The sequence below is a fragment of the Puma concolor genome, chromosome F2 (assembly GCF_028749965.1).
Source record: "Puma concolor isolate L17-30 chromosome F2, mPumCon1.1.hap2, whole genome shotgun sequence".
Lineage (NCBI taxonomy): Eukaryota > Metazoa > Chordata > Mammalia > Carnivora > Felidae > Puma > Puma concolor.
The window spans coordinates 65635644-65661719 of NC_141684.1; the positions used below are offsets into that span (position 1 = coordinate 65635644).

At 37.3% G+C, this 26076-nt stretch overlaps 1 protein-coding gene and 1 non-coding gene across 2 annotated transcripts in view; both read left to right on the plus strand.

The window, feature by feature from the left end:
• CPA6 (carboxypeptidase A6) overlaps nt 1-26076 on the plus strand; it is a 525192-nt gene that overhangs the window by 9372 nt on the left and 489744 nt on the right. The gene's annotated exons all lie outside the window — the stretch shown is intronic.
• LOC112859817 (U6 spliceosomal RNA) lies at nt 18948-19050 on the plus strand. Its single transcript, XR_003223550.1, has one exon. It is a non-coding gene; the product is annotated as a U6 spliceosomal RNA (small nuclear RNA).

Sequence of the window (26076 nt, forward strand, 5' to 3'; positions counted from 1 at the left end):
GGATAAGAACTACAAAATCCTTTGAGGACACACAATTCAAATGACAATACTTGATATCTACACTCATTTTGCTGGATTATATCTCAAGTGACTTCCTTAGGGTGCATGAGATGCAAATTATCTGAATTCTAGAATGCCTAAAATATAATTATTTTGCCTTGATGCATTATCAGTAATTTCACTGTATAAGAATGCTGGGTTTGGGATGCCTGGGTGGCTCAGTTGGTTGAGCATATGACTCTTGATTTTGGCTCAGGTCATGATCCCACAGTCATGGGATAAGCCCCACACTGGGCTCCATGATGAGCATGGAGCTTGTTTAGGATTCTCTCTCTCACTCTCCCTCTGTCCCCTCCCCTGCTTGTGCTCTCTTTCTCTCTAAAATAAAATTTTATAAAATGCTAGGTTCAGAATTATTACCTATTAGAATTGTGAGTACCATTGCTCATTTTTTCTCTTACCAATATGTTAGTGATTAGAAGTCCAATGCTACTTTGATTCTCTGTCCTTTTTGATGGTGTGTTTTATCTATCTGAAATTTTTTAGCAAGTGTCTTTCTTTTGTTTTCTGACAAAGATTTCAGTCATGTTTTTACATGTGGATCTTCTTTTAACTATTTGCTAGGAACTTAGTAGACTCAAACACAAAAGTAGTATCTTCTGACCTCTGGGAAAGTTTTTTTTGTATTATTTTTTAAAATTTCTTTGCCTTTGTTATCATGTGCCCATTTTTTTGGAAACCCTGTTAGTTGAGTTGGATCTCTTAGAATTATACTCCATATATCTTATCTTTTTCAAGTGTTCAATCTCCTTGTTTTGTTGTTGTTGCCTTTGTCTTGTTCAATCTCTGTTGATTTTTTTCTTTATGTTGTGAGAGACTTACTCACTTTATATTCTAACCTTTATTTTTTTTTCAAATGTTTATTTATTTTTGAGAGAGAGAGACAGAGAGCACGAGCAGGGGAGGGGGAGAGAGAGCAGGGAGCAGAGGATCTGAAGCAGGCTTCAAGCTCTGAGATGTCAGCACAGAGCCCAACACAGGGCTCGAACCCATGAACCACAAGATCATGATCTGAGCTGAAGCCAGATGCTTAACCAGCTGAGCCACCCAGGTGCCCCTATTCTAACCCTTCTTTAATTTGTCACTTGGCGTATGATTATATACATGATGATTGTTCTAATTTGTTCCTTGTTGTTCCTTTCTGTAGCATTCTGTTCTTGTACTCTGAGGATACTACCTTCTCAAATCTTTCTCTGAAGTTTCTTTGTTTCTTCTAGAGACATTTTTTCTGTTGTTTTTTTTATCTTGTCCTTCCCTTTGTCCTTTTGTGATGTTGATAGAGTATTCATTCTATTTAAAAAGGGAATGGGATTGTTTCTCTCTGTAACAAAGGATGTGTTTCCTCTTTTGTTGTATGTGGGTCTGTTTTCCTGCCTAATCTCTCATTAAGAGATCTTTGCTGGGAATATTATGTAGGTGTTCAGGACTTGTCTAAATGAAATGAAGCTTTAATGGGAGCAGGCAGGTACCAGGTCTCTAGCTGTGGAAGTTCCAACTGCCAAAATAAGAGAACTTTTCTCTGATGCTGGCACCAAGAGTTCTAATTCTGCCTGTGCAGATACTTACATCTTATTAGAGAAGAATCCTTAGGTATTTTTAGTCTGAGGTTGATGCTTGATTTTTACACTAAGCATCAGAAAACACAGAGAAGGAAAGCAAAAAAAAAAAAAAAAAGTGTATCAGGAAGAAAGAAGTGTTGCTATGCAGATAGCCTTCTCAGATAAGCCATTCTTCTCACTCATGTTGCCTTTACATCTTCTAGCTCTCCTCTAGGTCAGTCTTTTGCAGCTATTCTGCTCTCCACCTGCCTCACTCTTTTACTTGTCAAAATGCTTCCATCCTCTTTTTATCCTTCAGAAATGTGTTGAAATCTCTCTCCTGCTCATGTTTCTGTTTCATTATCTTTGTGGCAATGAGTGTTTTCTTTTACTGTTATCTAATGATAGTAGGAAGGTTGAAAAAATTAAGGAAAAATACACATCCTCAGCCTATTATCTTATACCATCCTTAAATAGAAATTTCGAAGTCTATGTAACACAGTTGCCAGTGGAACATTTAAATAAAAAGGTCTATATTATCAAAAAGAAAGGGCTAGCGGTATCTTCATATCTTGATTAATGATGTGCGCATACACTAAAATAAGGGAACACACACAGAGATGTGATAGAACAAATAGCCAGTTGTAAAGGAAAGTTATAAAAACTGGAATACACTAGATGGAGGAATCCACATAAATTTTTAAGGTAATACTAGATACTAGGTTACAAAACATGCTGTAACTTTCATGGCATAACTAGCCTCATTCAACCATTGTGGGTAGATAATGTCCCTTAATGAATTATGACCCCTTGTATCCACATCATTTAGTAATTTGACAATTTCTTTGCCCTCATTAAGAGGTAGAGTCTTTTTCCCCCAACTACCTTAAATCTTAGCTGACCTTATGAATTGCTCTTTCCACCAGAATGTGATAGAAGTGATGATATATAAGTTCCAGAGATTAAACCTTAAAAGAACTTGTAACTTCCACTCTTGCCTTCTTGAAAACCTGAGACCATCATCTAGACAAAAGCCCAGAGTAGCCTACATAGGAAGCCATATGGAGGAAAGCCAAAGCATCTTGTCAACCAACAGTCATCACCAGTTGTCAGACATGAGAGTAATACCATCTGGGACTCGCCCAACCCCAGTGAGCTGTCACTGAGCTGAGTGAGCTCAGGCAAGACCAGAAGAAGAAACACTCACATGGTCTATTCACAAAATTAAGAAAATAATAAATCATTGGTGTTTTAAGACATTAAATTTTGGAGTGTTTTTCTTTCTTGAGCAATGGATTACTGAAACCACATCTAACAGAAGTTTTGGGCTTTGTCTCTAATTGGGCCATTTTTTTTAAGTTTATTTTTTTTCTTTTGAGAGAGAGAGAGTACAAGTGGGGCACAGGAAGAGAGAGAAAGGGAGAGAGACAGGGAGAGGGAGAGAATCCCAAGCAGGCTGCACACTGTCAGTGCAGAGCTTGATGTGGGGCTCGAACTCACCAACTGAGATCATGACCTGAACTGAAGTCGGACACTTAACTGACTGAGCCACTCAGGTGCCCCTCTAATTGTACAATTTAAATGGCACAAATTCATTCCTTCAACAATCGTTGTAGGTAAAGGAACTCTGTGCACAGATTGGCTTAGGTATGATTTTTTGCTTTTCCTTGAACTAGTTCTTATAGCAAGAAATTGTCATGATTGGCTTAGGTCAAACCAGATCCTATCCCTAACGCTGAGGGTGAGTTCAATCTCAGTCAAGCCAATGGAGAAGGAGTTGAATGGATTCTACAGAGGCAGTTACAATGTCTATGATAGGTAGGAGGAGGCTAGTAACTGACGATATAAAAATTTCTGTTTATGATCTTTATTCATTGTTGTGTCTCTTGAAGCCAACATTGTCACCATGGAAACTTCTGCCACCCTTGCCCAACTTGCCACCATTAGAACTGCCACCTCTGAGTCTGCTTAATAGCTGCTGCCATTACTTCATGCCATTGCTGCCAACATTATAAAGCTGTTCCACTGCTTGGGTGATCATGGTTTTCAGCATGAGCCGCAACCAGTGCCAAAGTGCTGGACTGCTTTCCAGCCTCAACTGAACTGAGAACAGTGCATAGCAAGGATCTAACCAAAAAGATAAAGTTGGAAAGACAAAGGACATGAGGCAGACATAAAAGACAAAATGGGGGAGAGGAAGAGAATATCTGGTTCCACCTTGGTTGCAAAGGTACGGGACTCATAGATGGTCTGGAAAAGGCTGCATATCACTTCTATTAGAAGTGCTGCAGCTTTGGGGCACCTGGGTGACTCATTCAGTTAAGCATCTGACTTTGGCTCAGGTCATGATCTTGCGGTTCATGAGTTTGAGTCCCGCATCGGGCTCTGTGCTGACAGCTCAGAGCCTAGAGCCTGCTTTGGATTCTGTGTCTCCATCTCTCTCTCTCTCTCTCTCTCTGCCTCTCCTCTACTCATGTTCTCTCTCTCTCACTCTCTCTCTCTCTCTCTCAAAAATAAATAAACATTAAAAAAATTTTTTTAAAAAAGTGCAGCAGCTTTAGGGTTGGCAAAAACAGCTTTGACTGCAGAATCAGCTGCAAAGGAGAGAAAAGTTGATGCCCAGTGGAGGAGCCAGAGTTTTAGGAAGTACTCTGAGTTCCAGGACACTCACCACAGCTGCCTGCCTTCAGTCACACATCTGGAGAGCCTCTCTCTCTGAAGAGAGGCTCTTCACCTCCAGGATCTCATTCATACATGCCCTCAACAGTCGCCAGAGAGGATTTTCTCACTTGAACAACAGCTAAGCCCTGGGAGGCTCTCTACATTCCCACTTCCTGGGTTTGGCTGCTGCAAAAGTGCTCTGCAGCTGTGGCCCAGCTCAGGTTGCCATGTGCATCTCCTGGATGAGGGAGGACTGTAAAAGAAAAAGAGGAAGGGAATGCTATCCATGAACAACCAAAACATATGCATATACCAGGCAGATTTCTCACAGCTCTTACACTGTGCCCTCACACATGTGTATGCTTTCAAGTCATATTTTATTTTTCTTTTTTTTTTTTTTAATTTTTTTTAACTTCTTTTTATTTATTTTTGAGACAGAGAGAGACAGAGCATGAACGGGGCAGGGGCAGAGAGAGAGGGAGACACAGAATCGAAAGGAGGCTCCAGGCTCCGAGCCATCAGCCCAGAGCCCGACGCGGGGCTCGAACTCACGGACCGTGAGATCGTGACCTGAGCTGAAGTTGGACGCTTAACTGACTGAGCCACCCAGGCACCCCCATATTTTATTTTTCAAACTATGGTGCCAACTTAATGGATTCTACTTGATACTATTTTCTTTTTTAGAGTTTGCATCTATAATCATAAAAGCAATGGATGAATAGTTTTCCTTTTTGTGCTCTCCTTAATAAGCTTTGCTATTAAACTGAATTCTTAATATGAATGAGAATTCATCTAGAAAAATCTGTGGGCTGGAATTGTTTAAATAACATTGAAATTATCTGTTTTTAAAGGTGAGCTGGAAGTCTGTTATAAAACCACCCATCCAGTTCTGGTACCTGTTTAAATAGTAGAGATTAACTTAACTTGCAACCTGTATATTTTCTCGTGGAAAATTTGTGTAGTTTATATTTTGCTCAACAATCTTTTTTCCTAGTATTTCATTTTGTTGCCATGTAATTATATCATATTTTAATCTTTCCAATATCAGTGTTAATGTCATCTTTCTTATTTTTAATATTTTATATATTTGTTCCATGTCCTTTTCTTCTTTGCCAGGTTTTTGAGGGGTTTTCTGTTTTCTTGGTCTGTAAATGCATCTAGCTTTTGAAATTTTTAGTGTGTATAATTTTTTCCTCTTTAATTATTTTTGTCTCTATTAATTTTATTTTCCTATTTTTTCACCTTTTTCTTGCTGCAGTTTCTCTAATTTTCTATGATAATTACTCAAATCCTGTGTGATCAGTAATTTTTCTTTAATGGTGAAGCTCTTTAAGGCTATGCATCTTCCTATGCACAGTTATTATACATCTCAATACTTTTAACTCTCTTCTTTACATTGCTTCCTTAACAGTTTGTAATTTCTATTTTGATTTCTTCTTTGATCCAACAGTTATTTAGCAGGCGTATGTTTCTTAATTTCCAAGTCACTAGTTTGGCTCATATATTTCATATTCATTTCTAACTCAAAAAAATATGGTTAGGGATCTCTGCTTTTAAAGAAAAAAAACAGTCATTATTTATTTGTGGCAAACTATATGATGATTTTTTATAACAGTCATGCCATGATCATGTGGAAAAAAATGTTTATTCTCAATATAAAGAGTATAGCATTATATATACATAAAATTAAGGTTATGCTGTATTATTTAATTGCATTCTATCTTTAATTAATTTTTGTTTTCTTATTTTATCAAATTCTAAAAAAGCTGTATTAAAATTCCCACTACAATTAATTATATTTTTATGTTCTTCTAGCATCCTTTGCTCTACGCAGCATTTTTTCTTACTGGCTTTAAGAGTAATTCTTGAGATGAACATATTTCTAGGTTTTTTTTTTAATCAATCTAACAGTATCTGACTTTTAATAACAGATTCAGTCCATTCACAATGTATCAAAATTAGCAAGTAGGATTTATTTTAGGAATGAAATACCACAATTAATATAATTCCCTAATTAACACATTAAAGAAGAAAATGTTTTCATCATTTCAGTATGTTCTGAAATGGCACTTGATAAAAGATAGTAGCAATTATAATAAAAAGCCTAAGAAGCCATTGAAATAAATGGCTTAAATATAATAAAAGCTGTATACTCCAAACCAGCAACAAATATTTCAAATGGTGAAATGTTAAAGCCATTTTTATCAAAATCAGGGACAGGAAAGAAATGTTCTCCACTATCATAATTAAACATTAATTCTTCTGTTCTAGGGAATATAGTACAGTTAGGTAATAAAATACTGGTAAATATTGGAACAAGAAGAGATGAATTATCTTTTTGTTATATGACTTATGCTATAATTAACAAGAAGATTTGATTTCCTTTTAAAAGATAAATATGCAATAATTAGTAGCTTTATGCTGGGAATCATGAGCAATAAACAGAAACATGAAATATGTTCCATTTATAATATAGTTAAGAACCATGAGATTTATCTCTAACAAGGATAAAAGGCTTAGTTGAATATAATTATCCATTATTTGAGGTCATATAATAAGGCCTAAAAAGAGCAAGTCTTAATATCATTTAAGAATATCTGGGAGCAGTAAAATAATGTCTGAAAAGAAGGGGAGATATTTGCCTTGCAAACAGTACAACTTCACAAAAGCCACCATAATCAAAAGAATGTGATATTAGCACATGAATAGGGAACACTGTTAGAGTAATGGGGAATAATCAATAGGTACATTCTAATATATGCAAAAATCCAGTATCTAACAAAGACAGTATTCAAATGTAATAGGGATGTTAACTATCTTGAATTTAAATAAATAGTTGCAAATTAAAAGAAAAGTCACCGGAAAATGAGGCCTTTGCTTCTGGCCAATGTGGATTAATAGGGACTGGATTGAACCTCTCATCTTAAACAACTAGAAAAGCAGACCCGATACATGAAACAACATTGGACTTCAAGCAACTCAGAGCACTGATTCCTGAGAAAGGGGAAACAAGAAAGATGAGACTGGATGAGTGACCTAACTCACTGCCTGGAGAGCCTTTTCAGGCTGAAGCCTAAGAAGAGGAGCTCAAAAAGCTCAGCAACCTCGTGGACTGAGGAGACAAATTTAGAAAGCCAAGGCAGCTATCATTCTCAGGGTAGAGTGTCTGGGAGGAGAGAAATGCAAGAGGGCCCCTCTCAAGTCCTTGAACTGATCTTTGGGTGCATGTGAGGAAACTCCCTGGGGCTGGGAAAGACCACCAGAGAGGAGTAGGGAGAGCCTCACATCTCATGTGAGAGAGATTTATGTTCCCACAAGCCAAAGTAGAGAGATCTAGTAAATGTGTCATTTGGTACAGAGTCCACAGACAGGGATTGCTTAGTAGTGGGTCAGTTATCCCTAGGTGCGGATTGTTCTGAACCCAAATAATTTAACTTTGTTCAGGACAAAGTCCAAAAATAAAGGCATTCAAAAATATTCAGCACTTACCAATGTAAAATTCACAATGTCTGGCATCAATAAAAAATTAACTTGGTATGCAAAGAAGCAGAAAAAACTGGCCCATAAATCAGGGGAGAATCAATCAGTATCAGCAGAGCCAGAAATAACACACTAGAATTAGTTGACAAGTCTGTTAAAACACCTGTTATAAATAAATTCCAGAAGATAGAGGAAAGTGTGAGGATGAAGAAAGAAAGGAAAGATATTAGAAAAACCAAATCACATTAGAGATGAAAGATACAATATGTGAAATGAGAAAATACACTGGCGGGAATTAAAAGCAGATTAGACACTGCAAAAAGAAATACTAGTGAACTGGGAAACATAGCAGTGGAAAGTATACAAAATAAAACACAAAGAGAAACTTAACAGAGTGAACAATAACAGAACAGAACAATGAATGGAAATCGAATAGAAGGTGAACTATGAGCTATGGAACGAACAGCCTATCATACGTTTGTAATTGGAATCACAAGGAAAAGAGGAGAATCAGGGAGACACATGATATTTGAAGAAATGGTGGCTGAAGTTTTTCCAAATTTGATGAAACCTGTAAACATATAAATCTAAGAAGCTCAGTGCTATGGACTGAAATGTATCTCCCAAACATTCACATATTGAACCTTTGAACCCAGAGTAATTGTAGATGGGACCTTTGGGAGGTAATTCGGTTTAGATGAGGTCATCAGGGTGGGGCCTTCATAATGGGATTGTAAGAAAGGCTTAACTAAGGAAGGACGGTGGAGTGAAAAGGAGGAATGACCCAACCAGGGGCAGTATCATCAGAACAAGACTAAGGTCAAGAAAGGGTGTTGTGTATTTAGACTAAAAGTAAAGTTTTTTGTATGTTGGGGGTGAGAGTCAGGGGGAGGGGAGTTGAAGGGATTGAAGGTAGAGGAGAGAGGAGAAAAACTGATAGAAACATTTTTCTGAGAAGGCAGGGATATGGGATACAAAGCACAGAAGGACGAAATAGCAGATTACAAACACCTTTTCTATTGTAACAGAAAACAGTAGGCACAGATGTGTGTAGATCTGTTTGGACATATTTGGTCAAGAAGAGTTGCTTCTGATGGTTGCTTATCTATGACGTAAGATTTGAATTCATCTGTTGGTTGTAGGGTCATACGAAGGAGAGAATAGAGATTCTACATGACATTGGAAACCATGAGTCCATAAAGACTCCAGTCTGGTCATGTGTCTTTTTCTCCAGCAATATTCTGCTAATGCTCAGACCAGGTGACCTATACAGATTTCCTCAGAACAGAAAAAAAAAACCTTATTCCCCACCTTATTTCCTTATGCCATCTTCTCTCTCTTCTCTCTCTTCAATGTTGTTAAGCAACATTAATTGAGTTTCTACGCCTTCCAGGTACTGTAAAAAGGAGTCCAACAGATCAGTAGTTCCCAATGTTTTCACAAAGGACTATAGACCCATGTTTTGTGGTAGGCAGTCATAACTCAGAATGCATTAACTCTCCCACATCCCTTTAATTAACTTCGTTATCCCTCTTTCATGAAAAGAGTCAAATTCATCTAATCAGGCTACTTTTTACTTGTTTCACTTGTTACTGAATAAATTATATAGTACCTATCTTATTCAGTTTAGGATCCTATAGCAAAGTACCATAGACTGGGCAGCTAATAAATATCAGAAATTTATCTCCCATTGTTCTGGAAACTGAAGTCCAAGATCAGGGTGCAAGCATGGTTAGGTTTTAATGAGGACCGGCTTCCAGGTCCTAGACTGCCCTTTTCTGAGTGTCTTCACATGGCACAGGAGCAACAGATCTCTCTAGGGTCCCTTTTACAAGGCACTATCCCATTCATGAATACTCCACTCTCATGACCGAATTAACTCCAAACATGCCACCTAATAATACTATCATATTGGGGTTCAGATTTCAACCTATGAATTTGGAGGGGGAACACAAACATTTGGTCCACAATAGTACCTTTCTCTCTTCTATGTATTTTCATACTGATTTTATACCTTCATTTAGAATTTTTAGTTCCTAAGTGTAAAAGTTAATAGTGTGTCTGTAATTTCCAGAACCAACATCTCATAGAACGACTCATAAAAAGATCTGTGTGATTTACTAAGCAGAATATTGAATACGGTGATTATGTTGACTCCGCCAAAACCTGTATTTTACAGGAGAATTTAACAGGTTGCTAGGGGAAACTCTGAAGGAAAGAATCTGAGCTGGAAGTGGACTTCTTCTGAGCATCTCACAAAAATAAATGAAACCAAAGAAATATAGATCATCCAAAAGGTAAAGATGGTATTTCACACCTTCCTTGTATTCACCTTTAACTTCCACACTAAAAACAGAGACAGAGATGGAAAAGAAAACCGAAACATTAGACAGGAAGGAAAGTTGGAAAAGAAACTTCCTCTTGATTCCTTGACATAAATATTTTTGGGCATCATTTTAAACAAAAATTTTGAATTACTGTTTGATGTCAAAATTACCAGGGCGCCTGGGTGGCTCAGTCGGTTAAGCGTCTGACTTGGGCTCAGGGTATGATCTCATGGTCCGTGAGTTCGAGCCCCGAGTCAGGCTCTGTGCTGACAGCTCAGAGCCTGGAGCCTGTTTCGGATTCTGTGTCCCTCTCTCTCTGACCCTCCCCCGTTCATGCTTTGTCTCTCTCTGCCTCAAAAGTAAATAAAAACATTAAAAAAATTTAAAAAAAAATTTCACCAGCTTAAGTGTCTCTTATTTTATTTTATTATTTTTATTGACATATATTTGACATACAATGTTATATTAATTTCATGTGTGCAACATAGTGATTTGACAATTCACTTGAAGTGTAGCTACCATCTGTCATCATACAAGGTTATTACACTGTTACTGACTACATTCCCTATGCTATACTTTTCATCCCTGTGACTTATTTATTTTATAACTAGAAGTTTTTACCTCTTGAACCCTTTCACTAATTCCCCCCACTCCCCTCCATTCTGGCAACCACCATTTTGTTCTTTGTAATTATGGGTATATTTTTGTTTTGTTTGTTTGCTCATTTGTTTTGATTTTTAGATTCCACGTGTGAAATCATACGGTATTTGTCTTTCTTTGACTTAATTTCACTTAGCATAATACACTCTAGATCCATACATGTTGTTGTGAATGGCAAGAATTCATTCTTTTTTATGGCTGAGTAATAGTTCGTGTATATACCACATCTTCTTTACCCATTCATCTATTGATGGATACTTAGGTTGCTTCCATATCCTGACTATTGCAAATAATGCTGCAATAAACACAGGGGTGCATATATCTTTTGAAATTCATGTTTTTGTATTCTTTGGGTAAATACCCAGCTGCAAAATTATTGGATTGTGTGGTATTTCTATTTTTAATGTTTTGAGGAACCTCCATATTATTTTCAATAGTGGCTTTACCACCAATTTATATTCTCACCAGGGTTCTTTTTTTTTTTTTTAATTATTTATTTTGAGACAGAGAGAATCGTGCATACATAGGTAGGCAGAGGGAGAGGAAGAGAGAGAGTGAGAAAGAGAGAGAGAATCCCAAGCAGGCTCCATGCTGTCAGCAAACAGCCCAATGTGGAACTTGATCTCATGAACCCCGAGATCGTGACCTGAGCGGAAATCGAGAGTCGGATGCTTGACCGACTGAGCCACCTAGGCACCCCAAGGGTTCCTTTTAATCCACATCCTTCCCAATACTTGTTATTTCTTGTCTTTTTGATACTAGCCATTATGATTGGTATGAGGTGATATCTCATTGTGGTTTCGATTCGCGTTTTTCTGATGATGACTGATGTTGACCATCTTTTTGTGTGTCTATTGGCCATTTGTATGTCTTCTTTGAAAAATGCCTATTTAGGTCCTCTGGCCATTTTTTACTGTTTGGGTTTTTTGGCATTGAGTTGTATAAGTGTTTTATATATTTTTGTATTAATTCCTTATCAGATATATTATTTGCAAATATCTTTTCTCATTTAGTAGGTTGCCTTTACATTCTGTTGATGGTTTCCTTCACTGTGCAAAATCTTTTTTTTTTATCCCAACAGTTTATTTTTGCTTTTGTTTCCCTTGCCTGAGGAGACAGAGCCAGAAAAATGTTGTTTAGGCTGATGTCCAAGAGATTACTGCCTGTATTTCCTTTTAGGAGTTTTATGGTTTCAGGTCTCACATTTAGATCTTTAATCTATTTTGAGTTTATTTTTGTGTATGGTGGTCCAATTTCATCCTTTTGTGTATAGTTGTCCAGTTTTCCAAACACCATTTATTGAAGAGACTGTCTTTTCTCCATTGTATATTCTTGCTTCCTTTGTTGTAGATTAATTGACTATTTAAGCTCAGGGTTATTTTTACACTTATTTTAAATTTTCCAAGAAGCAGAATCAGAAGCCATTCAGGTCAATGGATAAAGAAATTATGTTTTTTCTACTAAAATCAGAACTCTGAGACAAATAAGGGCACAACAAATAGAATATTTGAAATCTAAACAGTTCTGAAAAATCTAGATGATTTGGACTCATTTGAATCAGTTATCAACAAAGGTGGCCACACTATATTTAGCATCTGTTGAGAATCTGGAAATTCTATGGAATTTCAAGGGTTCAATTTTTATTAAGAGTGGTCAGCAAATTTGGGAACTCTTATTAGATCTTGCTTATGATTTTCCTATGTGATAAGAGCAATAAATGTGTCTTGATATTCATAGCAAACTGTTTTCAACCACACCTAAGTTTATATTAATGAGGTGATTTTTGGAAAGTGCTAAGGATAGGGACTGGTTGCCAGGGTAACCAACCACTGAATGGAAGGTTGACACTTCCATTCCCACCCTCCTGACCTCCCTGGGAAGGGGAAGTTCAATCTATCACCAAAAGCCAATGATCTAATCAAGCATGCTTATATAATGACACCTCCATAAAAACCTAAAGTATGAGGTTCAGAGAGCTTCTCGGTTCGCAAATGCTTGGAAGTGCTGAGAGAGTGGCATGCTTGGAGAAGGCATGGAAGCCCTGTGCCCTTTCTCCATGCGGGCCCTATGCTTAATTTCCATCTGGCTATTCTGAGTTATAGCCTTTACTAAGAAACCAATAGTATTTTGCAATACTATTTACTAAAAGCAAAACTTTCTCTGAGTTCTGTGAGCTACTTTAGCAAATTAATGAAACCCAAGGTGGGGGGTCCTTGAAACTTCCAATATATGGTGGGTCAGAGGCACAGATGACAACCATACTTGTGATTGGCATTGAGGTGGGGGTCATGGGAGTCTTCTTGTAGGACTGAGCTCTTAACCTGTGGGATCTGACAGTCTCCAGACAGTGTCAGAATTGAATTGAATTGTAGACACTTAGCTGATGTCACAGAATTGCTTTGTGGTGTGCGAAGGGTACATACACTGGAATTAGTGTCAGAAATGTAGCCTTTGTGTCCTCAACCACTGACTTTTATGATCAAAAATTGCCCTATTTATAAGTAAAATGTTTTTATAGTGCTTTAACTTCAAAGTATGCCTTTACTGCTGCCACAGGAAAGATGCTTACCTATAAATGTTGACCTCAATCCCTAATCTTTATGAATAAAGTATTTTTCAATTTATATTTGTTTTCTAGAATTTAAAATAATCTGCTAAAAAGGAAAGCATCATATTTATTATGATTGACATAGTCTTTAAAAATTTAGAGGCATTGGAGAATGTATTTTATAGCTTCTTTTGACAGGTCTTTGAGAAATAGCTAATACTCAGTACAAGCTTTCTTCTTTAAAGAAAAAAATTAGGGAAAATACAGTCAAATTAGATGTCTTGGAAAATTTGCCCTTGATTTTGATCAGAAATTTCAGGTATACCAGTTTTCATAGCAGCCATAGCTTATGTCATATGAAAGAAAGATTTTTTTTAAATGCACATTTTAAAAGGAATACTATTCTTTGTTAACTAACTAAAATTTAAATAAAATAAAAAAAGGAATACTATTTTTATTAGACTCTAGGAAAACTTTTGGATGGTTGAAGTGTGGGATTTTTTAAATGTGCTTCTTTGTTTTTAACCAAAAATGATGTCTTATGAAACTGCTTTAGGCCTTTTTCTGGGTTTCTCACTAAAGCAAAGATGAAAGCATATTTGGGAAGTCCAGACAGTTCTTATTTTTCAAAAATTGACTAACTTGGCACACAAGCCTCCTAGTTAAGAAAAATATAATGTTCTTGACACTAAAACTTGCTATTTTATTTATATCTCTTACCCTCTTTCTATATTAGTTTTACCGTAACTATAATCTCTGTCATCCTACAACCACTCCCCCCCCACCCCCCCGCAGGCTTACCCCACACATTCTCTTCCCCACCCCCATTCTTTGTGACATGCAGTTGACTTTTCCTCAATTTTGTGAAATGTGCAGTGCAATCCCAGCTTCTAGGTGGGTCCCCAAGCTTTTCTCTCCCTATCCAGTTTACCCTGTATAAGTTTTCCTGTGCACAAATGTAAGGCTGCTGCTGGGGTTTTCAAGACACCTCACCAGACTTGCATTACCTGACATAGACTTCCTTGCCTTACATTTCTATGATGATGAGAAAGTATGATTAGTTATCCAGGGGTTTCAACCCAATATGCACTTATGAAAAAGATAAAAGAAGATAATAGTAGGTCTTTCCTCAAGTCAAATCAAATTTATCAGTGGCAATATTGACATTACTGAAAACAAAAACTGGACAAAACAAGCATCCTAGAAACCAAATTTGCAGTCCAAATCTTAAGAGCCCCTGGGGCACAGATGTATTAATACACATATGTGCAGACATATATACTAATTATTAATATATTTACAAATATGGCAGATATTTCATTCAGGCTAGGTTGATGATATTAACACATCCATTTGCAATTAGTGGTTGTGTTTTAAGTAAAGGAACTGTAAAATATTTATTTCATTTCAGAAGGGCAATTAATTCAGGACAGTGTGGTTTCCTAATGAATGCATTCTTATTTGGGCTTTGATGGTCTTTGATCTGTATGTGTGTGTTACTGTGGCCAAAGATGTAAAATATGTTTCTGGATAAGATACATATACTACTTAAGAATGTGAACACAAAGAGTCTTACCTTTGAATTCAGAGAAATGAAATATTTATGGCCATATGTGGGGTTTTTTTTTGCTTTGTTTTGTTTTTATTTTTTTAATGTTTATTTATTATTGAGAGACACAGAGAGACAAAGCATGAGCATGGGAGGGGCAGAGAGGGGAGGAGACACAGAATCCAAAGCACGCTCCAGGCTCCGAGCTGTCAGCACAGAGCCCGACGCAGGGCTTGAACCCACAAACCGCAAGATCATGACCTGAGCCAAAGTCGGACGCCCAACTGACTGAGCCACCCAGGCGCCCCGGCCATATGTGTTTTTGACATAAACTGAGTAGTGTCATTTTCCTGCCTTAAACAAATGGTAAGCCTTTCATTCCCCTTGTGTCAGCTTTTGCCTGACCATATCTCTATTTGAAGGCAAGTCCAATCTAGGCAAATGTAGAGCAAGTGGAATTAGGAAAGTTACATTTAGAAGTAAAATCTCTTTTCCTCCAGATTGATGAGTTTATACCCAGAACTAACATTAGTGTGAATTCTTAGATTTTCATGTGGAGAATAGCCCCCTGCAGACATGGCAGAAATATAAACCCAGAAAACCTCAGTCATAGCCACTTTATATCATTTTCTCCCATTAAAGGATAAAATTGCATCTCTAAAATAATGGGTTTGGGGAATAAAAACATTTATATAGAATAGCTTAAGGCAAGTAGCCTAATTTTCAGAATGCAATAAATAAAACTAAGAATAAAATTGTAGCTTTATGAATACATGCAATGCAAGGGAAGTTGTGTCTTAAAATTAAAATATCATTGCATGGAAATGAGCTTCCTGAACTGGTAAATGCACTGTTCAAAGAAAAATATTTCAAAGGCATATTTCTCTACATGATTAAGATTCTTTACAATTAAAAACCGCTGTCTTAAAAATATTCTTCAACTTCAAAGGCATTTCTAGTCAGGAAATCCCCCGAGATTCCTTGGTGACACTTCTCTCTCTCTCTCTCTTTTTTTTTCTCAGTAATAGGAAATTACAATACCAAAATACAACAGAACCCACACATCTGTTAACCACTTTTGCTATGGGTACTCAGTTGATGCAAAATGCCTCTGTTGAAGCCTGGGGGAGGAGGCACAAAGCAAAGGAATCCACCAGCAAACAGAGGCACCGATTCCAGAGATAAAATGATAAGAGAAAGGAAGAAAAATGGAATAGCCAATTTGTAGAAAAAGCCAGTTTGTATTCACTTTAGAGTTTATGTGTATATATGAGTGTGTCTGTGTATGTGTGTATTTTGTCTGAAGACAAAGGTACTCAATGAGTGTTGGTTGACTGATCAATCTTTCTTTTGCGAAATAGAAATCCCTCTGGAGAAACTGCATTGAAAGAGTCACTTCTAACTCAAAAGGTAGTTTTCCTATTAATGTTATCAGGATCAAAATATTCAACCTCTTAATTTGCTCAATAGGTCTGCAGATATAAATTAAATATATGTATTGGGAAAAACATAACAATCTTTCAATGAGATCTTCATCATCAAACATTCAATACAGTATCAACAGTGCCAACCGAGTATTTATCCTCTGTTCCAGAGACTGTGGCAAATACTTCATAGGATTCTAGAAACAACACTACACAGTAGCTATTAATACTCCGTTTTATAGATTAAAACATTAAGGTTGTGCCTAAGCTCTCAGAGTGAATTGGTAACAAATCTGGGTTTTACTCAGTGTGTCTAACCTGAAAGCATATTTGTTCATCTATGCAAGGAGTTTTCAAAGAGTGCTCCTCTGACCAAACACAATATTATCCAGAAACATGAGAAATGCAAATTCTCAGGCTCTGCCCGGGGTGTACTGAATTACATATCCTGAAGGTAGAACTTAGTGATCTGGTTTTTAACAAACCCTCCTGGAAATTCTGAGGCCTGCTCAAACTTGAGAATCACTGCTTTATTCAATGCTAACTTGAATATATACTATCATGTTATAATTGATATAATATGACAAAGATTTTTTTTTGCTTGACTAAACTTTAGTCAGTTCTCCTAGGCCCATCTGTTTTTGCTCCTGTAAAATCCAGTTTTAGTAAGAACTCCACCAAGTAGTTTAACTAACATTTTCCTCTCTCAATATCTCATCACCTTCAATATATGATCAAGTTCCTCATCTTTCTCCAACCCTCAGATGATATTTGATCACCCTGGCCTATCTTCAGCAAGAATCCTGTTTACTCAGAATCCCCTTTACTTCTGGTGTTTCCACTTACTAATTTTCCATCCACTGACCCACACCCTGCTCTTAATCTATAAATTCCCACATGCCCATGCTATATTTGGAGTTGAGCCCCATCTCTCTCCCACACTGTGCAATCCCATTACAGCAGTCCCTACACCTATTGCATTCGGCCTCACCATCTTTACCAAGTATCATTAAATATTTTTTTTAAAAAACATACACAAATGTGTTAAGCATGACTCAAACTCACTATCTGGAAGTTGTGCAGCCGAGTCATTCTTTACATTATATCACAAATATCCTTGTAAATTTCAGTAAAATAATTTTAAGAGTACCAAATCTATAATTGACTCCAATAATTTTTATTAGCATTTTTACAAAGTGAAGAGATTGGCACTATACATATTTGTCAAAATCAAATTGGAATAACCAAGTTATTTCTTTGTAAATATAAGATTAAAAAGAAAGTTAAAAGATAATTTTAATAAACAATAATTCTGGGTGTGCCTGGGTGGCTCAGTCAGTCAAATGGCTGACTCTTGATTTTGCCTCAGGTCATGATTTCATGGTTCCTGAAATCAAACCCCGCATCAGGCTGTAGGCAGTCAGTGCAGAGCCGGCTTGGGATTCTCTCTCTCTTCAACTCTTTTCCTCTCGCTCTCTCAAAAATAAATACATAAACATTTAGGGGCAACTGGTGACTCAGTTGGTTAAGCATCTGACTTTGGCTGAGGTCATGATCTCACAGTTTGTGAGTTCAACCCCGCATCAGGCTCTGAGCTGACAGTGTGACAGCTGAGAATCCCTGCTTGGGATTCTCTCTCCCCAGCTCTCTCTGGCCCTCCACCCCATCAAAATAAATTTCAAAAAATAAATAAATAAACATTTTTATTTTTTTTTTTATTTTTTTTTTTATTTTTTTTTTTTAACGTTTATTTATTTTTTTGGGACAGAGAGAGGCAGAGCATGAACGGGGGAGGGGCAGAGAGAGAGGGAGACACAGAATCAGAAACAGGCTCCAGGCTCTGAGCCATCAGCCCAGAGCCCGACGCGGGGCTCGAACTCACGGACCGCGAGATCGTGACCTGGCTGAAGTCGGACGCTTAACCGACTGCGCCACCCAGGTGCCCCTAAACATTTTTAAAAATAAACGGTAATTCTGAAATTGAAATTGCATTTGTTAACCCTTGTTGATCAGTTTGACTCTTGACTGACATTTATTATTAACATATAGAGGGACGCCTGGGTGGCTTAGTTGGTTAAGCATCCATCTCTTGATTTTGGCTCCAGTTGTGATCTCACAGTTCGTGAGATGGAGCCCTGCGTTGAGCTCTGTGCTGACAGCAGGGAGCCTCTTGGGATCTCTCTCTCTCCTTCTCTCTCTGCCCCTCCCTCTCACTCTCTGTCTCTCTCTCTCTCTCTCTGTCTCAACATAAATAAATTAATTTAAGAAAATACAGACATCAGCTCATGTGTAGATGGTTAAGTTTTCATAGATTGATTATAATCAGCCACAGCTACTATGTGTAGCCAACCATTCTAACATTTCAGAAATATATTAATCTAATTTTAAAATAGACTGTTTTTATATATCACACACAAAAATACCTATCTCCAGATTGATAAAGTAATGAACGACAATGTACGACTACCATTAAAAAAAATAGTTCAATTTTAAGAAATCATTGAAATCATATAAACTAATACCAGCAACTTATAAATAGGAAAAATTAATTTCAATGAGGTAACATGGACTTTCCCCAGTACTATAACTTTTACCTTACATTCAGTGGATGCTAGTAGCTAATCTCTAAAGGTGTCTTCCAACCAATTTCTTCTCTCCCTATATGCACAGGACACTTTTTAAATCAAGAGTGGAGCACGCTCACTTTAGTGGCAAATATATTGAAATTGAAATGATACAGAGAAGATTAACATGGCCCCTGCGCAAGGATGACTCACAAATTTGTGAAGCATTCCATATTTTTGGTGATTGCATATTTTGGTGATTTTTGGTGTGGAGGGGTCAACCTCTCCTCATACCTCTGTGATGTTGGTCTTAGGCCTGGCCACAGTGGTATCTCTGACTTTGGCTACTATTGTCCTGAGCCTTGCTAGGAGGCATCACACTGCTTCCCCCTGTGATATGCCCTGTGTCTGTTTCCAAAACAAAAACAAAAACAAAAGTGAAAAAAAAAGAAGACTGGAGCTTCTTTCCTCTACCTTTGTTTGAGAAAGACTTTATTTTTCTTTCGCTTTTGAAAGTGGCTTTCACTGGATGTGGGATTTTCCTGCAGCACTTTAAAGATGCCCCTCTACTGTCATCTTTCTTATATTGTTTCTGACTAGAAGTCTGTTGTTTATCTTATTACTATTCCTCTGTAGGTAAGTATTCAGAGATTGAGCTTAAGATTTTCTTTTTGTTTTCAGTTTCCAACAGTTTGAATAAGATGTGCCTAGGCTTGTGGGTTGTTTTGGATTTTTTTAATGAACTCTTCTTGGTGTTCTTTGAGGTTCTGAGATCTGTGGTTTGATGTCTGACACTAATTTTGAAACTATTCCAGTCATCATTTCTTCAAATATTTTTTTTTATTTTTGCCCAATTCTCTCTTCCTTTTCCTCTGGGAGTCCAATTATGCATATGTTATACTATTTGATATTATACCATTTGGTATCATATGGTCTGTTTGATTTTTCACCTTTTCTTCCTCTTTGTTTTTCAATTTGAATAATTTCTATTGACCTATCTTCAAGTTCACTATTTCTTTTCTAGGCTATGTCAAGGCTACTGATGAGCCCATTAAAGTCACTCTTTATCTCTGTTACTGTATTTTTGACTTCTGGCACTTCCATTTGACTTTATCTTATAGTTTCTAACTCTGCTGAAAATGCCTTTCTTATCTTGCGTTTTTCTTTTCCATTAGAGCCTCTAACAAATTAATCGTAGTTATTCTAAGTTTTCTGTCTGATAGTTCCAGCGTTTTTGTCATATCTGAGTCTGGTTCCGATAACCACTTTATCTTTTCAGACTTTGTTTTCCTTGCCCTTTTGTGTATCTCATAAAGTTTTTTGTTGTTGTTGTTGTTAGAATCTGGCCATGTTGTACAAAACGCTAGATAATGAAGTAAATAATTTTTTCAAGTTTAGAGATAAGCCTGCCTCTTTTCTGTAAGGTTTGTAGAATGGAGTTTTATATTCATCTAGTCAGAAGTTGGCAGAGTTTGAAGTTTTTTACTACTGTGATTACCCTCAGTGCACTACTGCATCAGATTCTTCTAGTGATATCTTGTGTTTACATTATGAGTTAATTTACTCATGGATTTTCTCAACACTTGCTCCCTGTTTGGCCCCATATCTTTCCTTTGTACTGGTTTCCCACCGTACATTCCACTGTTATTTATACTCAACAATTGTTAATGTGGTGGTGGAGAGAGAGGCTCATTTTCTGATGCTCTAATTAAACCTCAGGCAGGCACTATGAACATTGTGAGTATGCCCTTTACGGATGTTCCTGCATCTTCTTCAGATGTTAAATTTGGTCTAGCACATATTCATTCCCTCCACCAGGGGTAGAGGTTTTTTCCCCTTGTTTCCCTTCCCCAGCTACAGTAGGTTCCCACCAGTATTCAAGCTCTGGTTTTAGTTGTCCTTTCCCCCTATGGATTAAGACTTTTGTTCCATAAGGGAGATAAATCCAGGTAAAGCTGTGGCTGTGCCTGCTGTTCCCTGCCTAAACCAGCACCTTGGGGAAGTGTTCTGGGAATTCTTGTTGGTCTTCTCTGTGAGCACCTGGTAGAGTTCTTAACTGGAAAAGCTGCAAGGGCATGCAATCCTTCCCATGTCTATAGCCTCCTGGGGCTTCATATTCTCCTTCAAGCCCATATTTAGTCTTTAGCAACTCATTAAAAGTTGCTAGCTGAATATTCTTACCAGCTTGTATGTTGTTTGGTGGTATCTGTCCAAGATAAGCAAATGCTTACATTTTATTTCTCCCTGTGGGTACCTCTCTCTCTATAGATTTTAAGTAGGTGATTGTTCAGAGACCTAAGTTTTTGTAAGGGTTTACAAAATGTCAGTAGTACATGATTTGTCCTGTCTTGTCTTATTGTAGAGGTTGGAGAGATGTTTTATCCAGCTCTCTAATCTGAGTTGAAACACTCATTTCTCTCCTATAAAAATCATTTGAAAATCGCTTTATCTTGTGATTAGCTTTCACCAGTAAAATACAGTGGATGTGACATCCTCAGACTTTGAGACCAGACTTACAGAAGAGTGATAGCTTCCACCAGCTGCCTCTTAGAACTGTAAGCCACTATGAAAGAAATCTAGCCAATCCATTGAAGAGAGAAGCCACATGTAGGAGCCCCAAGGTTCCCAACATGTGAGTGAAGAAGCCATTTTGGGTGATCCAGCCCCATTTGGCATCTGACTGCAATCACATGTAGACCCTAAGGAAGACCAGCAGAATAACCACTCAGCTGAGCCTTAGTCAACACACAGAATCATGCAAAAATAATCAGGTTGTTATTTTGAGCTACTAAGTTTTGAAGTGCTTTGTTATTTAGCAATAGATAGTAAAGCAGTGCTCAATAAATATTTGTATTATAAATAAATGAAAATGAGGGGCACCTGGGTGGCTCAGTCAGTTAAGTGTCTGACTTTGGCCCAGGTAGTAATCTCGCAGTTCATGGGTTCAAGCCCTGTGATGGGCTCTGTGCTGACAGCTCAGAGCCTGGAGCCTGCTTCAGATTCTGTGTCTCCCTCTCCCACTGCCCCTCCCCATCTCATGTTCTCTCTCTCTCTCTCTCTCTCTCTCTCTCTCAAGAATAAATAAACATTAAAAAATTTTTTTAATGTTAAACATATTACCGCAATGTTTAGATAGGTCTCTAAATACCACATCTGCCTCCTTCTAAGAGTATTAGGTGGCAAATATGTAAGGCACAGGACTAGGAAGAGAAAACAATCAACCCAGAGAATCTAGCAAATGAAAAGTGTTGTTATTTTTCCCCACAGGAGATGAAGAGTCAGTCTAGAGAATTAATGTGTTGTCTTGACCAAAGCAGACATTCAACAAAATGTAGCCGCATGAAGCTCAAAATTAATTTGGGTGGAACTGAGAAGCCATTTGATTTGAATTTAAGGATCTTTCAGAGCCAGTCTTTGTAGATTATATTATTATTCCAAGGAAATTACCCCAAACGTATGTATAATATCTGAAAACATTTCCATGCTTATTTTAATTGGAAACTTGCCTGATTTACTTTAAAAAATATTTGTTTAAAGTTTTAACTACTCTGAAGAGTCAGAAAATGACTAAAAATTGTCAAAACTGACAATTTTAGCGAGTCAGATAATAAATTATACCGCATACAATCAGTGCTGTTTTCTAACCAGAGCCTCTCTTAGAACTCAATTAAAGTTTAACAAAGGAGTACTAATGAGATGAATGAGTCAAAGACTGGTCAGCACAAAACAAAAATAAATTCCAGGAATTTAGATAAATAGGGCAAGTTCACAATTGGGATAAATTTAGAAACCTCTCTGAAGTATACTATTAGTTCCCTTATCAAGATTTCCTTAAAACAATTACTTTTATAAATCTTCTACTCCTGATGAGAAGAAGAACATTATGATCATAATACTATATAATTTTATAAGATGATGACCCTATCTGCCCCAGGCCTACATAGCTGAAAGTTAATGAAGTGTGCCTTCCCACAGAGACAGATTTCTCAGGCTATAATTGAAGAAACTGTATATACACTTTATGGCACATGAAGTAATTTTTTACACTCTAATTTTAACTTCCAGAATTTAATCTTTGACTTCCTAGGTTGCCTAGCTTAATTCAGCCTGGCTGACGAGTGCAAGAACTGCAATCATCAAGATTGGAGAGCAGCAATACTACTTTGCTTTAAGGAGGTAAAAGTACCATGAAAATAATGTCTTTTTTTGAGCTGTAATTAAAACAATGGTCAAGGCAGTAATAACAAGTGAATAGAGGCAGCTGTGAGAATTTGTGCTTGGGATTTCCTGTGGAAGTTGTAGATTTTTTCCCCCTTTTTCTCCTTTTTGATGGTAGTCAATGAATAAGACTTTGTTTATGTGATATAATGCTTCCTGCACAGGTGTAGCTTGAGATTTAGGAGGAACTTAAAGAGAGCATGAATCTACATTTTTTTTTATTATTACAGATGGCTGTGTTGCAGCTGAGATTTTAAATTCTTCCTCAAAGAGAACAATGTAATTGTAAATTGGACCATAGTAGCCACTGTTGAGCTGGAGTTATTTTAATAAAGGAAAAAGTAGCATCTAATGTTTATTAAGACTTCACTATCTACAAGGCACTGTATAAAGCCTAGCTATTCTAATTCTCAGATACATCGGCTAAAAAATAATATTGTTCCCATTTAAAGATGTCAACACTGAAGCTCAGAAATAAGGAATCTATTTAAGGCTCTAAAACAAAATTGGTGGCCAAATTATAATATGAAACCAGCTGCTCATAGCATGATGTTTTCAGATACACTGTGATGATAATTAGGAGGCTTAAGTCATTAATAAATAAATTAACTGATTTCATAAATTCAATATTTATTGTGTGCCCCCTATAATCCAAAGCTTTGGAAAGCTTTGAGGAGGCAGAGAATTAGCAAAATGTAGTCTTTTCTTTTGGAAGCTTATGCTGTAAGATAGATCTCTGATGGTTTATGTTGATGAATCACCTCTCCTCAGTGAGACTGTCAGCATTCATTTATCCATTCATTTGATAAGAATGTATTGAGAACCTGTTCTGGGCTAGGTCCTATTTTAAACACTTTATAAGTAGTGAAGAAAGCAAGTAAGAAAAATACACCTTCTCTCTCATAACTCACCAAGTAGTGGAGCAGGCATTTAACAAGATACATAAATAAAATATATAAAATATTATTTAATAATAATTACTAAGTAGAAATAAATAAATGATGGAAGGGGGAAGGCATAGGAGGGTTGCGGTAACAGAAAGGGAGCCAGAGAAGTCCACAGTGAAAAATGACAATGTAAAAGCCTTACGAGAGTAAGGGGAAGAAGCATGACGATAGATAGATGTCTGGGCAAAGAGCCTTCTTAGCACAGGTGGAGTGAGTGTCAAACTCTGAAGCAGGAGTTTTTCTGGGGAGGCTTTTGTGACTGATGCTGATGGTTGGGGAGAATGGCAGTAGATGAGGTCACAGGGAAAAGAGGGCCAGTTGTACAGGGTTTATAGATTAGAGTGAGGATTTGAGAGGGGTGGAATGCTGTTGGGTAGTTTTGAGTAGTGGGATGACATGACTGGACTTCAGTTTCGCAGTTGATTCAACTGCATACACTTGTGTCTTGCAGCCCAACACAAAGGATTATGTCCTTTTCACTTAAAACACAACCAATGCAGCTTGATATGTAGACCTTCAAGAGTGGTTCAGATTTGGCACAGAAGAGGCTGCCTGAAGAAAGGATAAATTAACTTCTCTTGAATAAAGTATTTCCTGTATTATTTTCAGTGTGTCCATGGCAAATGAGAGGCTCTCAGCCAAGGGATACAACACCAAGCACTGTTTTTAGCAACTGCTTTAGGGGGTGTGTGCAGAGCTATGGAACTGTTTTTCAAATTTTGTGAAAATGCATCCTTTCAGCACTTCTCCCACCACCCCAAGGCAATCTATTTTTAAATAGTAAATCACGCCCCCAAAATAATTACCATGGGATATTTTTCCCAATAAGAATAGGTCAGCCTGAAAATGGTTGATATTCTCACCCAAGGGCACTTTCTACATGTTGAATGCCTCACAATTGTGGTTCCTGTGAGACCTTAGAGTCAAGGTTTGATTGATGGTAGCAGTTTAGGAATCTTTTGTGGGCTTTTTTTTCCAGATTTTATTTTTTACATAATTTCTACACCCAACATGGGGCTTGAACTCACAACTCTGAGATCAAGAGTTGTACACTCCACCAACTGAGCCAACCAGGCACCCCAATAGCAATTTGGGCTTAAGTGGCTTTCCTAAAGTTACACACTTCCTTGTTGGCAGAGGTGAAAGGATGCCTTCTTCATGCAGCTCATGAAGGAGCATCCTCACTGTGCTAGGTGCAGTCCTGTGTACTTTAGGCTCACTGACCATGAATGAAATTGTACTTCTGTGATGTAGGTGTGGTGTTCTCAGTTTGCAGGTGTACAAAGTGGGACTCACGGAGACTGAATAACTTTCTAGGATCACAACCAGTAGGTGGTAGCTCTCAGGCTACCTGACCATAAAGCCCTCCCTGCCTTTTTTTTTTAACTAGGCAACCTTCCTATTTAGAAAAGTATCGAGGATCCTTAGAGATTATGATGTCCCACACTCTCATTTTAGGTATGAAGGATAGTGATTCAATTTCACAATCCTGAGCTGTCGTATCTAGTCTTTGCAACCTTCTGCATCTATATAAAGCTCAAAAGCAGTCCATCCTTGAAGGTGAATAGCTGACCCACACAGCAAAGCCTATATTTCCAATTAGAAAAAGCCAGGGCATGTGTCTCTCCAGGAAGTATTTCAATAGGTTGGCTTTATCTTACAGCATATAAACTTCAAAAGTAGCTTATAAATGTTAGCAAGGAGACAATTCTATTCAGAAAGAAGAGAGTAAGACCTTCTAATCCTTTTAAAATCCCATGTTATTATAAGTTTATTCTCTCCTACATCGAACGTTATATTCTAGGGACTGAACCTGGATCACTTAAAGGAATATGTTTCAATAAGTACTTCTTACTTGCTTTAAGATGGAAGTGAAGTGATTAACTATATTTGACAGTATTGGCATTACCAGTGATTCCATATTTGAAATATTTTTTAGATTATCTTCACTAACCATCCCTGAACTAGAGTTTCAGAAGTTAGTCTGTAAGATCGGACCCAAATTCAACTTTTCCACTGATTTCAGTAAGCATGAACCTGGAAGCTATTAAGATATACCTTAAAAACTTCTCTGTTTACTCTTCTACTTACCCATGGGGG